Genomic DNA, 13606 nt, shown 5'->3' with positions numbered 1-13606 from the left:
ATTCTGGGAAACAGAACGAGCTAATGAATGGCACACAGCCATGAGACTCCCCATCCCATGACTGAGCAAGGAAGTGATCCTATGCTAAATCTGAGTTGGTTCTTTCAACTGGAATAAAGATACCATCTGCTACCTTAGTGCTATTTTGCAAATCTTGGTTAACTAGCTCCCCAAAATATCAAGTCTCTAATGATAGGGCTAATAGCCTTATGTTAAGGGGCTTTACATTTGTAATTTGTCCATGTGTCGCATGTGTGCAGAAGTGCTACTTGGGTTCATTTCTTCAAGTAGAAGTGGTATGGGATGGCAGAACTTGTCCAACAGTGGCATCTTTAGTGATGCACATCACAAGATGAGGAGGGCTGAAAGAAATCTTCCAACCATATGTGTGCTCCTGAGAGATGGGCTTTCCCAAACACACTCCAAATAGTCATGTTGTGACACAAGTTAACGAATAAAAATTGATAACATCAGACTCCAAATTAACAGGAAGTTTGTTTTGTATGACACAGAACACGGTTGTTCCTCTAAATTCCACTAACTTCCAGGTGTAGCTTGGCCCTCTGCTCAGACTGCTTCCTGATATTTGCCACCATGGCTTTGTCACTTATAAGTGTTGCCTTGGGACACACCGGAGTGAACTGGTTGGGTGACAGCTGATTAGCTGGAAACTTTACCCTTAATTCCAAGTGATACTAAACAGCTCTTTACTGCCCCCAAGGGATCCACTATCTCTTTATCCTCTGGATTCCCCAACTTCCTACTAGAAATAGTGACAACGTCACTATATTGCTGAATTGGTCCTCACCCAGAGAACACAGTACACAATACTGTTGATGTTATTGAAATAGCACAATCTTAAACACTGAAAATACTCTAAGACAATTCTTTGTATCCTGCAGTAGATATAGTGTTCTAGTCTTTTCTCCAACAAAACCTGTTCTTAGGACTTTTTAAATTCATTTCTAAGCCACATAGTTTGGGTGAAATATTTTTCTTCTCATCACTAGGAATTCAATTCCATAGTTTATTGAGACAACCCCATTAATAGTCTAGAGACATTTTTGATCTCATTCCTTCTCATCTCCTACATAGAATACCACTTTCTCCTCTTGTCTCCTGGCCATCCTCTAACATCTGCTGATCACTATTAATCACAGGATGCTGGCAAAACTTATAAAAGGAACATGTATTTGATGATGCCCAAACGCATTGTGGTTTTTGCTTCTCACTCTTCTCATATACATTGTTCTGCCCCTTTCCTCATTCCCACCCAACCACTAGAACTGTACCTGATGGGAGCCCAGAATTTGGGGCCAGCACTTCATTCAAATAGCAGGGGCTTGCTCACAAGCTTTGAGCCCAAGGAGCGCAGCACTTTGAAATGTTGAATAAGCCTTTGGTAGCTTTGTACATTTGCAGTTTTACAAGTTACTAGTTTATAGCACTAATAACACTTCAATTGTGAACCTATAATATCAGTATGATAAATATTAGTACATATTCCAGAGACAGTGGTACTTTGCTGCTATTATACTTAATAATCTACACCCCAGTTGGTATTACATACAGATTGTGTATGTATTGTTGTATTGTGTATGCATATATGTATTGTGTATATGCCAACTTTAATACCTAATCTCACTGATCAGCAGTTAGAAAATACAGTAGTCCCCCCTTATCAATGAGGGATATGTTCTAAGACCCCTAGTAGATGCCTAAAACTGCAGATAGTATCAAACCCCATACATATTATTTTTTTTGCCTGTACATGCACACTTTTTCACATAAAGGAAGCACTTGATAGCTTCTCTTTAGCATATCCAAATTGCCAGCATCGCTGTTGTGCTTCTGGGTCATTATTAAGAAAAATAAGAGTCATTTGAACACAAGCACTGGGACATGGTGACAGTCAATCCGATAACCTAGATGGCTACTAGGTGACAAGTGGCGGAGGAGCGGGTACAGCATGTATGTGTGCTGGAATCAGCTATGTCCTGGGAGGGAGGGAGGGGCATGGAGGAGATTTCATCACATTACTCAGAACAGTGCTCATATTAAAACTTATGAATTGTCTTTCTGGGTTTTATGTTTAATGTTTTTGAACTGTGGTTGACTGTGGATTACTGAAACTGAAGAAAGTGAAACCTCAGGTAAGAGAGGACTACTGTACAGATATTGTCATAGTAAAAATAAGTCTTGGTCAGTACAGATGATGAGTGAATCTGAAAATAATCTATTAGATATTATATTTTATCCTCTTGCTTGTTTTATATTACAGTGCATGCTGTTTGCTAAATTAAGTAAAAATCATAATAAATTATACCAATCCTAAGATTAGAGTTAAAATTTTGCATATATGCTGCTTGATACTCTGAAATGTATTTTGTGGCATAATTATGCTATATTCATACACATTTCACTTGGCATTTTTCCCCCACCTGAATTATACTGCTTAATTGAAACTGAAACATTGTAAAGCCAGATTACCTCATTTTAACTGTGAAAAAGTTCAATAGACATGACATGATGTCTTTTCTTGTATTTGATCTGAACTACCTACATAAGCTTAAATCTAATAATAAATATAAAACTCCAGCAGGCGCTTCTACTTTGTATGCATGTTTTATTACTGACACACTTCTAATTTTGTTTTAAAAAGTTATAGACTTGGCATCAACAAAATACTTTATTATTACTGTATTGGATGAAGACCCTTTCAGCCTTGCCAAGCACATGTTGGAATCAGCTGAACACGCCTGCAATCTCCAAGGAGAGCCGTGTGTGAAACGTGCACACCGCCTCATCACCTGGACTTTTATAAACTTCATCCTTAGCTGTTTCTAGCAGGCTTAGGCCAGGTCCTGCTGACCATGTTCTCACCTGACCCCCATCTCCAGCCCACATTACTCTAAGTGGCTGCCAAATGCCCAGAAATAGAACACTGCAGAGAGATTATATGTTTGTGTGTATGAAGAACAAATAAGCATGGGTCCACAGCTTCTGTTAGCAAACAAGAGTCCAATATTTTCCTCGTTCTTAATTTTTATAATAGAATATCTTAATTTCAGCGAATTTCTCTTTTTGTCCTATCCCCGACAAAAGTAACGTGTTGAAGTGAAAATCCTATGTATGAATTTAGCAGAGACCAAATCAATTCTAAGCAATCATTCATTTCATATAGTTTAGTGTTAGAGCAGGTAATCAGGGGTAATTATGTTTCTGTTCAAGTTGCCGTAGCAATTGAAGAACATAGTCATAGTCGGAATTTCCTGCGTGCACTTTGTTATCATTTAGTTACAACCTGCATAGCGTAATTGCAAAGATCCCACTGATCCGCCTCAATTTCTGAACAATATCTTAGGTTGAGATATTGCCTCTATGACAGTGAAGCTGTTACATTATGTATGAACTCTTTAATATCACCAATTAGTTTATCATGTTACAACTGGATTATAAACATCCTACTTAGCACAAGAGCTAAGAACAGGCTTTGTATCCCAGCTCTCTCATACCCTGCCTGTGCGACCTTAGGCAAATTAACATCTCAAAATATAGGATATAGGACTAATAATGCCCACTATGAAGGGTTATTTAGAAGTCCAAATAAGAAAGCATATAGAAAGCATTTAACACAGACCCTGGGAAATATAAATATTCAAGAGTATTAGTCTTGGTAGTAGGGTGGGAATTTTGTACCTACCCCAATCAAATAGCACCCAACACTTTCTTCAACATGGTTGATTACTAACCTTTGTATTCATTGGTGAATGATTTAGCAAGGATGGATTACAGTAATGAGAGCTAAAGCAGATAAATTCAGACAATGAAAGAGAAAGTTACACAATCACTGGACCAAATATACATTGCCCAGAGAGTGGGATTCATGCCACTGGTGGTATGCGAAATGCTGTGGGTGGAAGACAGCCACATCCTTGAATAGTATTAATATCATTAAGCATCTAATTATTCGGGTTAGCCGAAAGAAAAGTCTTAGCTTAATGATGAAACCTCTACCCTTTATTTATCTAGCAAAAACAAAAAAGGCAATAGTATCCAGCTAACATTTATTATTTTGTTTATGTTATATTTATTTTGTGGTTACCTTCTCTTTGTAGAAGTGATCCTGGGTTTTTCAATAGTGATACAAAATTTCCTTTCGAATGAAATTTAAGTTTTTTAAAGAGTCCTCTGTGAAGAAGCTATGGAAGTAACTTCAGTTTAGAATCCTTTCCAGGTTGGGAAAAAAAAAAAATGCAGTTGATTCTATCACACACTTTCGCCAAGAATTAGGTTTGCCTGTGCTCTTTTTGAACATTTAAATAATAAATACATAAACTGCTACTTGAGATAGAAAATCACCTCTTTTTAAATATAAGTTTCTTTATATTTCCTGTAGAAGAGCATGTTCTCTTTGTTGTCATATGCTGCAGTTTAAACAAGGAGCCAGAGTCACTCAGTACCACAGACCTCTGTGCAGGGTTCACATGGAATGCAGAGAGCAAACTCCATTTCTTCAGTTTGGAAAGTGATTCATTTTCTGTGAACTCCTGGAGCTAAGAGTCCTGAATGTCCTGGATTTCTGTTGTGTGTATGTTTTTCCCCCCAAAGGAATTCTTCTTGCTCAGAAGTATGTTTCTTTGCTCACCCCTCTGCAAATCTGCTCCCTATGACCAAAGGAGTGTTATTATTTTTAAGAATCGAAAACTTTTTCTTTTTTTTCTTTCTAGAGAGGGTGAGAGGTTGCAAGGGAGGGACAGTGGCCAAAGCCCATGTGCCTGAAACCTCACCCAGGATGGCCTGGACAAGTGCCAGTAAAACAAAAGTGCTAGTTAGACCAGGGTGTTTGCACAGCTGGGCAGTGTTTTGGGATAGCATGGGTGGGGAAGAGGACATAGAAGTGTCAGCCTCTGTCTGGTAGCATCATGAAATTGAGAGAATCCTTAGGCAAGCAGATGGCTTTAATCTAAGGGGCCTGGTGTCTAAAGAATAGAATTTATTCTGTGGAGAAAGACTCTAAGGAACAGAGCTCTTATTGCAAAAGGAGGCCACTGAAAGCTGTTCTTTGTTTAACCCGAGAACTTCTCTGCTTTTTGGCCTAAAGACTTTCCTGCCCTGATCCTCATGGGGTGTTTGTCCAATCTGGGCCCAGAGAGTCTCATTTCCAGGCCTCTGTGAAATATAAGGGGATCTGGAAGAAGATGTAAGATTGCCTTTTGCAAAGGTTTCTTCCACTGGCAACACTGTAAGTGTAGAATTAATTTGCCATACAGCAGAGGGGTTAGTGGAAAACTTCATTGGAGTCAGACACCCCGAATGACATGCAAAATTTGTGCACTGGTAGAGGATCCATAGACTTCATTGAATTCTCAAAGGAATCTATGATCCTAAAATGCTGTAAAGCACTGCCTTTCAAGTGCCTGTTAGAATAAATGATCATTTAAATGTTTGAAAGCAAGGAAAGATCCAAATTTAGACCAGTGCTAAAAAGCTCTGGTCCCTCTTATTAAAAAAAAAAAAAAAAAAAAAAAAAAAAAAAAAAAAAACTACACTAAGACATATGAATTTATTGATTATAAGTGCTCTCTATTAAGAGGCAAGTTTGGATAGAACAAGCTAAAAGAATCCTGAGAGATAGTTAGATGGGCTCTAGCAAGATAGAGTGTTGAGAAAGCCAGAGAAACCAAGCACCCAAGCAGGCACGGAGGGATGGCTCAGCCCTATGCACAGATCTGAGCACACATTTTAGAGGAAAATGGGTACAGTAGAGCAGCAATTCCCAACCTTTTTGGCAACAGGGACCAGTGCTCCTATGACAATCTAATGCCTGATGATCTGAGGTGGAGCTGAGGCGGTGATGCTCCTGTTGTGTGGCCTGGTTCCTAACAGGCCACAGACTAGTACCAGTCTGCAACCTGGGTGTTGGGGACTCCTGCAGTAGAGCTTACCTGGAGAAGAGCAACTAAGAGAGTGAAGGGTCCAGAAGTTATGTTACATGAGAAAGTAGGGATGTTGAGTTTGGAAAAGATGAGAAACAAATGACAGGAATATCTTCAAATACTTTTAAATTGTTACATGACTGAGATTTTAGAATCTTATGATTTTAGATGTAGAAGGGACCCAAAAACACTTGTCTAGGCACTGATGTTACAGGAGAGAATACTGAAAGCCAGACTGACTGGCCTAAGGCAGAGCTGAGACTAGCATCCGGACACTGAGTCCTTTGCTAGTGTCCTTGCCAATATTTTTCAAATGCCTCCTTGAGAGCCTAGTATGCTGAAAAGAGCTAGGACCCACACGTTGCCATTTCAAGAAGGGGGAGCTTGGCTTAATAAAGAGCATTCCTATGTGGATTGGGATGCTAAGTGAGAGAATGAGCTAACAATCACAAGGATTTCTGAGAGAGTGCTAGTTTCCTATTGGCGCTGTAACAAATTTAGTACAAACTGTGTGGCTTACAACAGCACAAGTATTACTTTCCAAATCTAAAGTCAAAAGTCTAAACTGGGCCAGTAGGACCATGTTCCTCTGGAGTCTCTAGAGGAAATTCCATTTCCTTGCCTTTTTAGCTTCTAGAAGCCACCTTCCTTTGCTCATGGCCCCTTCCTCCATCTTCAAAGCCAGTAGCATAGCACCTCTGACTCTGCCTCTGTCATCACATCTTCTTTGATTTTGATCTCTCTAGAAGACTCTTAGGATACCCTGGGCCCACCTGGAAAATCCAGGACAATCTCCCATCTCAAAATCCTTAACTTGATCACAGCTGCAAAGCCCCTTCTACCATGTAAGGTGGGATTAGAACATTGACATCTTTGGCGGCTTTTTTTCATCCTACCATAGTGTGAATCATGCAAAGTACATTGACACTGATACTGGTTTTAGAGCAGACTTGAGTTCAAATCCTGGCTTCAGCGCCTACTTGCTGCATGACCATTATCCCTTTGAGCTTTTGTTCCCTCATCCATAAAATGGGCATAAAATCTCAAAGCTATTATAAGATCATATAGAATGCCCAACATATTTAGTGCATTCTCAATAAACATATTTGTTCAAGGAACTTCCAGATGATTCTAGACAAGAATTCAATAGAAGGAATTTTATTCTTAAATAGGAGATTTAATAAAGTGATCTCCAAATTTCCTTCTGAGATTGTTAGATAAAAAAAAAGTGAAATAAAAGGGATTTTCTTCCTGTGTGTACTTGTCTACTTTACAGATCCAATTGTAAGGTTATTGTTTTTGTGGATAGTCGGGAGCTAATAAACCCTGTTTTTTGCACATGCATATGTGCTCACGCATGTGCGCACACACACACACCTCGCACACAGTGCTGCTGTCTATTTTTGTCACCAAGTTCTCTGGTTGGGTTTGAGCAGGACTAAGATCCTGGCCTGGTGTGTAATGATTGGCCAGACTAGGCAGCTGAGACCAGCGCAGGCTCCCTCCTTCACATCTGTCAACATACCTGGCTGCAAGCAAGTTGCTGCCTGTGACCACTATCTGCAGGGGCCAGAGAGAGAGAAAGCAGGAAAGGAAACAGTAGGGAATACCTCAATCGCCTGCTTCGGGAAAAGTAAAAGCCTATGTGGATGCGTCTTACCAACATCCCAAACTCCAATAAGGATTGGAACAGTCGTGGGCTGCCACTGCTGAGTCAGAAAAAAAACTGAGGAAAGACTCCAAATTGAATTCAGCAATCAAGGTAGGTGATCTGTCTGGTCCTGGACCCTTCTCTCAAGATTACAAAACAAGTGTGTTGCCCAGCCTTGTGAACAGATTGTCTGATGATGGTCTACTGGAGCAGATGTGGGAGATGTGGACGTGTGTTAGAAGAATTCAATCATTTGTCTACCAACAGCCTGAAAACAGGCTGTATTTTTCTTCCATCTTCTCTCTCCTCTGCAAATTGTTGTCCCTCTACATATTTCAAAAGTTTGGAAAGTTTTTTTTATCTTTCAATATAAAAAATTATATTTGTGATTTATTGATATTCTTCCATCAGTCATGGTTCTGCAAACATGGCTTTGTTCCAGAATTATGCTTACATGAATTCTTTCCAAGATATACCAGAGTACGGTTTACACATAATTCTGAGGAACACACTGTCCCCTGCAGAGGGCTGTCAACCTCAAATGACAGGATCTCCCAGGAAGCCTATGTATTTTTCTGCTTTGGGACCTAGGGAGTTAAAATTCTTGAAATTGCTGGAGCAGAATCAAGCCTGTTTACCTAAGCTTATCACCCCAGGCAGCCAGGTCAATCATTTACTGAGGCAGGGCTGTTTCCTACCTTTGATGGAGGACCACTAAAGCCCTTGCCTGACCGAATGTCTCCATAGAACATATCTGTTCCCTAAGCTGTATCCTTATTCTTTACTGACCAGAGTGGTTTTTATCCTTTCTGGAGTAGTAAATGCCACAAGGTCCTTCCCAGCTCCATAATAAACGCACATGAACAAGATCTATGCTCAAATCAGATACCTGATATCACCTCAGGCATTGATAAAGAGGCCCTATTTTTCTGAACTCCATTTAGAGAAGGGGTTGGGCCGTGTATTAGACAAGGTAATGTTTGACACTATTTTTGTCAATCATTTATAGAACTGAAGTGAATTCGCTTCACTGAGGTTTGTGGCCAGAAATTTAAGTGTCTCAGGCAGTTAACTAGATGTAGGAGTTGAGGCCACTGCCATGTCGCGTAGGCATAAACCCTATGTGAAATTTGTGGCTTATGTCTGGGGCTAACTCTCAGAAATGTGAGGGAGAGTTATGGAAAATCAATAGATATCTGTGAAGATATTAAGCCCTGTCTGACTAGTTCCCAGAGAATGTTTCGAGATAATACAAGTGATGAGGGGGTTTTGAAGAGAGGGAAATGGTGTTGGGGCATTCAATTGCATTGGCTATGTCTTCCCACAATACTGGAGGCTGCCTTAGGGGCAGACACACTTCTCTATTTTTTCTGTGTAGCAGACAACTCAAGGCCAAAACACTGGTAGCCCCTGAGAGTACATCCAGTTTTTCTTTCCATTTCATGCAAATTGGATATTAATTGGGAGTCAGATGGGGAGGCGAGGGTATTATTCTTGGGATTGATTAGACTGATTAGACTAGATAGACATTATTATTATTCCTTTTACATGTTAAGAAATTAGAACCCAGAAGTAAATTAATTTGCCCAAGGTCACAGTTAGTCAGAGGCTAAGCAAAGATTCTTCTCAATTCTGCCTTACTCTCAATCCACTGCTTTTCCTGTGCAGTCATACAGTTGAACACATGCAGGAGTATAAATTGTGTGTATGTGTGTGTATGTGTGCACGTGTGTGCGTGCTCGTGCGCACAAGTGTGTTATGGGGGGGGGTGGGGGTCACTAAAGAAAGCAAGACAGACTAATGGAGTCAGAAGTTCTTTACTGGATATGCCATACCCAGGCCAATTGAGTGCCACTATGACCAAAAGGCCAGCATTGGACTAGAATGGATCTTCTTTGATAAGAGGTGAAGGGGTGGGGGTCAGATAAGGAACAAAGAGAAGTACGTCCAGTGATGGAAGTTTCTGGAGTCTTCCTAAGTAATCAGGAATATTTCCTAAGTAAACCCATCCAATTCTCAGGCTAGATTTCAGCCTCCTTCTATTCCAGAGACTCCAATCCATGAGCCCCGACGAAGGTACAACATCGGGACTATTTCCAAACAAAAATGACACCATCCTAATTCTTATCTGGGAATTCAACTATTGAATTACTATCTCATTTTACCTCAGTTAATATCCACTCATCTAAATCCAAGGGACTTAGGCAGAAGGAGGCTTAAAGCAAGAGGAACCATCAACATTCTATCATTTCAAGGTTTCCAGTACTTGTAACCCAAACAGAGACCCATGTTAGCTTAGAGTCCAAATGGCTTGTTGGTGTATTTGAGAGGTAAATGAGTAATGTGCAAAAGCAAGCCTTCCCCTGCTCCCCTTGCTCCAGTTTCATTTTTGTTCAGATGCATCCTAAAAATTCCATTAGCTGTCTGGCAGAAATTTCAAAGCAGCCACAATTCCTGAGCATTTACAAAATCGAGATAAAGAAATGCCTTCGTGAAATGTGGTTGGCTAATCATCTCTAAACAAAGAGTTTCTCTTTTTCACTGGCCCGCCTCATACATACCTAAGAGTCTGATAGCAGAGGCATCATAAATAGGAATTGCATCACCAGGTCCACAGAGTCTCCTTCTCTAATACAGCTAACCCTGCCTGAACTTCACTCACATGCTATCTTTTATGTTGACTAAAACATTGGGTTAAAGAGGAAAAAAAATGGAGCTGAAATACAAGGACTCGAAAAACATCTCACCTTTATCCAGTACTGATTCTGACCAGGAAGTGAACAGTATACTGCCTTTTTACCTACATGTTTTTTCTTTAATTCCTAGAACAAATTTATGCAACTTGTCCAAATCACAGAGCTAGTAAAATGAAGTGAAATTTGAGTATGGATCTGTTATACTCAAAAATCCATGTTTTTTAGCAACCGACCAACAGTATCTATACTGCTTGCATTCTAAATGTAAAATTATAAGGAGTCCTTTCTAAATTATCTTCTTGGATTCCCAGAGTATGTATTTATTACCCCCTCCCCAGGTGTTCTTGATCCTGTACAGGCATCAAACCCAACATCACAGTGATTTTTCTCTCCTCCAGGAAAGTAATCACAAAACGCACATGCACACAAGCACACACACATATGCACATACACATACAGCACCCACACTAACAACAGCTCACAGATCAACATTTTAATCTCTTTGTGAAGCTGTGAGAGAAAATTGTTCTATCTCCTAGCTCACAAACATCGTTGTTTGTTTATTTGATTTTAATGTAGCATAGAAACAATTTATTTATATATATTATACTGGGATATTTTTAAATTTTATTTCTGCTGTCAAATTTCTGTCTTCAAAGAGAGCTAAATATGCCAAAACTTTCCCATACGGTTTCGTTTAATCTTCATAATAGCCTGTAAGGGGAGTGTCATTTTCAGATGGTATCTTTTCAGATAAGAAACCCAAGACTCAATAAAGGTGAGTGCCCTTCTCAACACCGCTCAGCTAACAAGTCTCATTGGTCTTGGGACTCCGAACTATTTGCTCTTTTTTTTTTTCAAACACACAAGCAATTCTCTGGATTCTTAAGGTTTGCAAATGGTACAAATGGGACACACGAACTGCTTTCAGGAATTAAAAATGCTAAGTGACTACATAGCATGTTCTCTGGCTACAGGGACCCACTCAGATGTTGACTGCTTTGTTTTTAGCTAGAATCCTATCGGGTCAGTGTGGTAATGTCGTTATTCTAATTATATTTTCACTGAGTAGTGAAAATGAAAACACTAATTGTTACTTAATAAAATCTGCCTTGAAGGCAAAAATCTTTTAAACCCATGTACCCATGAGCAAAGTAAGGTATCAAAGGAATTCTTGCTGGAGGAAAGGTAAGAAACCACTGTCCTCTAATCTGTTGCATGCCTGTGGGACAGAGTACATGGGTTGGGGTTGCAGAGACACAAACTCTCTCTTTGTTAACTCTATAGCATGCCTCCTGGAACAAGCAGCTGCCATATGGTAGGAAACCTAAGGAAATTCTCCTATAGGTTGGGAATTCATCATGAGTGTAGGCCCAATCCCTGTAGAAACTAACTAAAGTTACAAGAAGAATTATTGTGCCCTATAATTCCATTCTGGTCCTAAAATACTCTGAGGGGTTAGGGAGCCCTGAATAGGCTGTGCATCTACAGGGCACTCACTTTTTTTATTTCTAATGCTTCACTGAGAACTGCTCCTGGCTGGCTGCCTGAATCTCCATCCCATGTGACATTCTTATCTGCATTCTTGTTTGGGGTTAATATGCACCTTCATCCCACCTTGTCCCCATTTCTGAGACCTCAGAGGCTCCAAGGATCTTAGTACAGGAGAACCTTTGGGCAAGGAGCAAACAGAAAGAAAGAAACTTCTGCCCCTGTTCTGCACCAACTTGAAAACTGTTCCCCTTCTCTCTACAGCTCTAAGGTCAAGTTTCCCTTAGGAGCAGTTAGGGAACTGAAGGTCGCTGAAAGCTGGCAATTCATTGCTCCTTGGAGGGGTTCCCAGGAAGCAAAATGAAAATGAGATTGTTTTCACATAAGACCTCTGTATTGGAGAACAGGATTCAAACAGTCTGAATTTGCAGTTTCCCTGTGTACTTAGATAACCCCCACGAAGCCTAGTAATTTTTTTCTAAAGCCAAAACAATATGAAAAATACTTCCTGTAGATAACTCTAACCAGGCAGAATTCCTTTTTGTCATCACTGAGCTGATGTTTTCAAGGATTCATTTTTTTAAAGGTAAGCCTTATATGGCTCACTTAGTTGGAGCTCTCGTGTATTTCTGTGTAATAATGGCCTTCATCCATAGGGCCTGATTTGTGGTGATCTCATTAGATTTCATAAGGTAAGCAGCTGAAAACTTATGGTTAGTATGTGAGCAGGTTGCAAGAGAGAGAAAACCCAGAGGCCAAACAGAGATGTTGCGGTGAATGAGCAGGTAGCAGGCTTCCCTATGTCCCAACGAAAACCAGTACCTCAACCTGATTCTACCAATTCTGAAAAGATGTACCTTAAAGGTCAAACATGTATACTTTATTAAATTCAGCTCTGCTTCCTGGATAGGAATCCCAAATAGAGGTGAGAACCAATGGCTAGACTTCTCAAAACCTTACTTTTTTTTTTTTTTTTTACCAAAATTTACCTCATTTTGTTTCTCTTTCCAAAATGAAAATGGCCCTGATAAGAGGTATTGTTATAAAACATAGTTGTACATAGTTGCGTTATAGAACATAGTCATAACTTGCACTCCAACAAATAGAACATAAAGCATAGCCCAAAATAGGCATCCTAATCCTGACTCCACCATTGTCTTGGTCTGTGAGTTGGTGCCAGTTTTTAAAATTGTTGGCGGCGACCCAGTTTGGAGAAAGAATGCATCTTCGCTGTAAATAACCACAAACATTTATTGATGAGTCATCCTCAGTTCTGCAATAGTCACCTACTCTTTCCCAGAAACATGCTAGACACTGTTTTTAAAACGGGGATAAATAATCTTGAAAGTTTTATGGTTACCAAATGAACTAAACCATACTCTCCTTAGAGTTCCCTGATTGTGTGTGTATGTTTATGTACTTTTAATTATAAAATAGCTTGAAGATGATGAGTTCTCAGTAAATAGTCATGGGTAATAACAAGTTAGCAATTGACTGTAAATTTAGTAGAGAAATTTGCCAGGAATGACTGAAGAAAGCAATATTAAGCTGTGGTGCGGAGGGAATGGTGCATTGAGGGTTACGTTCTTCTGCCATCGGTAACAGCATGGCACAGCCGGTAGGAAATCATGATTTTGTTTGACTCTGCTACGACTACACGCTAACCACATAACACTGAGCGAGTAAGTCACTCCGGCTCTCTTGGCCTCAATTTTCTCTTCTTCAAGATGGAGACAGGGATGGTTTTATTGTTTTTAAGTTCTCCTCTAGTTTTGATATTCTGTCTTCTGTGAAAAACTAGAAAAGTTAAGATCAGAATGTTCTTTTAA

General features: G+C 39.8%; 1 protein-coding gene and 1 long non-coding RNA gene across 20 annotated transcripts in view; one reads left to right on the top strand and one right to left on the bottom strand.

The window, feature by feature from the left end:
- LOC118601623 overlaps positions 1-13606 on the bottom strand; it is a 42064-nt gene that overhangs the window by 14835 nt on the left and 13623 nt on the right. The gene's annotated exons all lie outside the window — the stretch shown is intronic.
- PHLDB2 (pleckstrin homology like domain family B member 2) overlaps positions 7488-13606 on the top strand; it is a 196869-nt gene continuing 190750 nt past the window's right edge. For 4 of the 13 annotated variants that reach the window (XM_016150736.2, XM_016150734.2, XM_016150730.2 and 1 more), the window contains exon 1: positions 7491-7701. The gene's annotated coding sequence lies outside the window, so the exon portion shown is untranslated. Of the gene's footprint in view, positions 7702-13606 lie in introns of all 13 variants that reach the window. The other 9 variants (XM_016150728.2, XM_016150723.2, XM_016150722.2 and 6 more) reach the window with 4 other exon arrangements.

Source organism: Rousettus aegyptiacus, unplaced genomic scaffold (assembly GCF_014176215.1).
Source record: "Rousettus aegyptiacus isolate mRouAeg1 unplaced genomic scaffold, mRouAeg1.p scaffold_m13_p_4, whole genome shotgun sequence".
NCBI lineage: Eukaryota > Metazoa > Chordata > Mammalia > Chiroptera > Pteropodidae > Rousettus > Rousettus aegyptiacus.
This window is presented reverse-complemented; position numbering and strand designations above follow the sequence as displayed.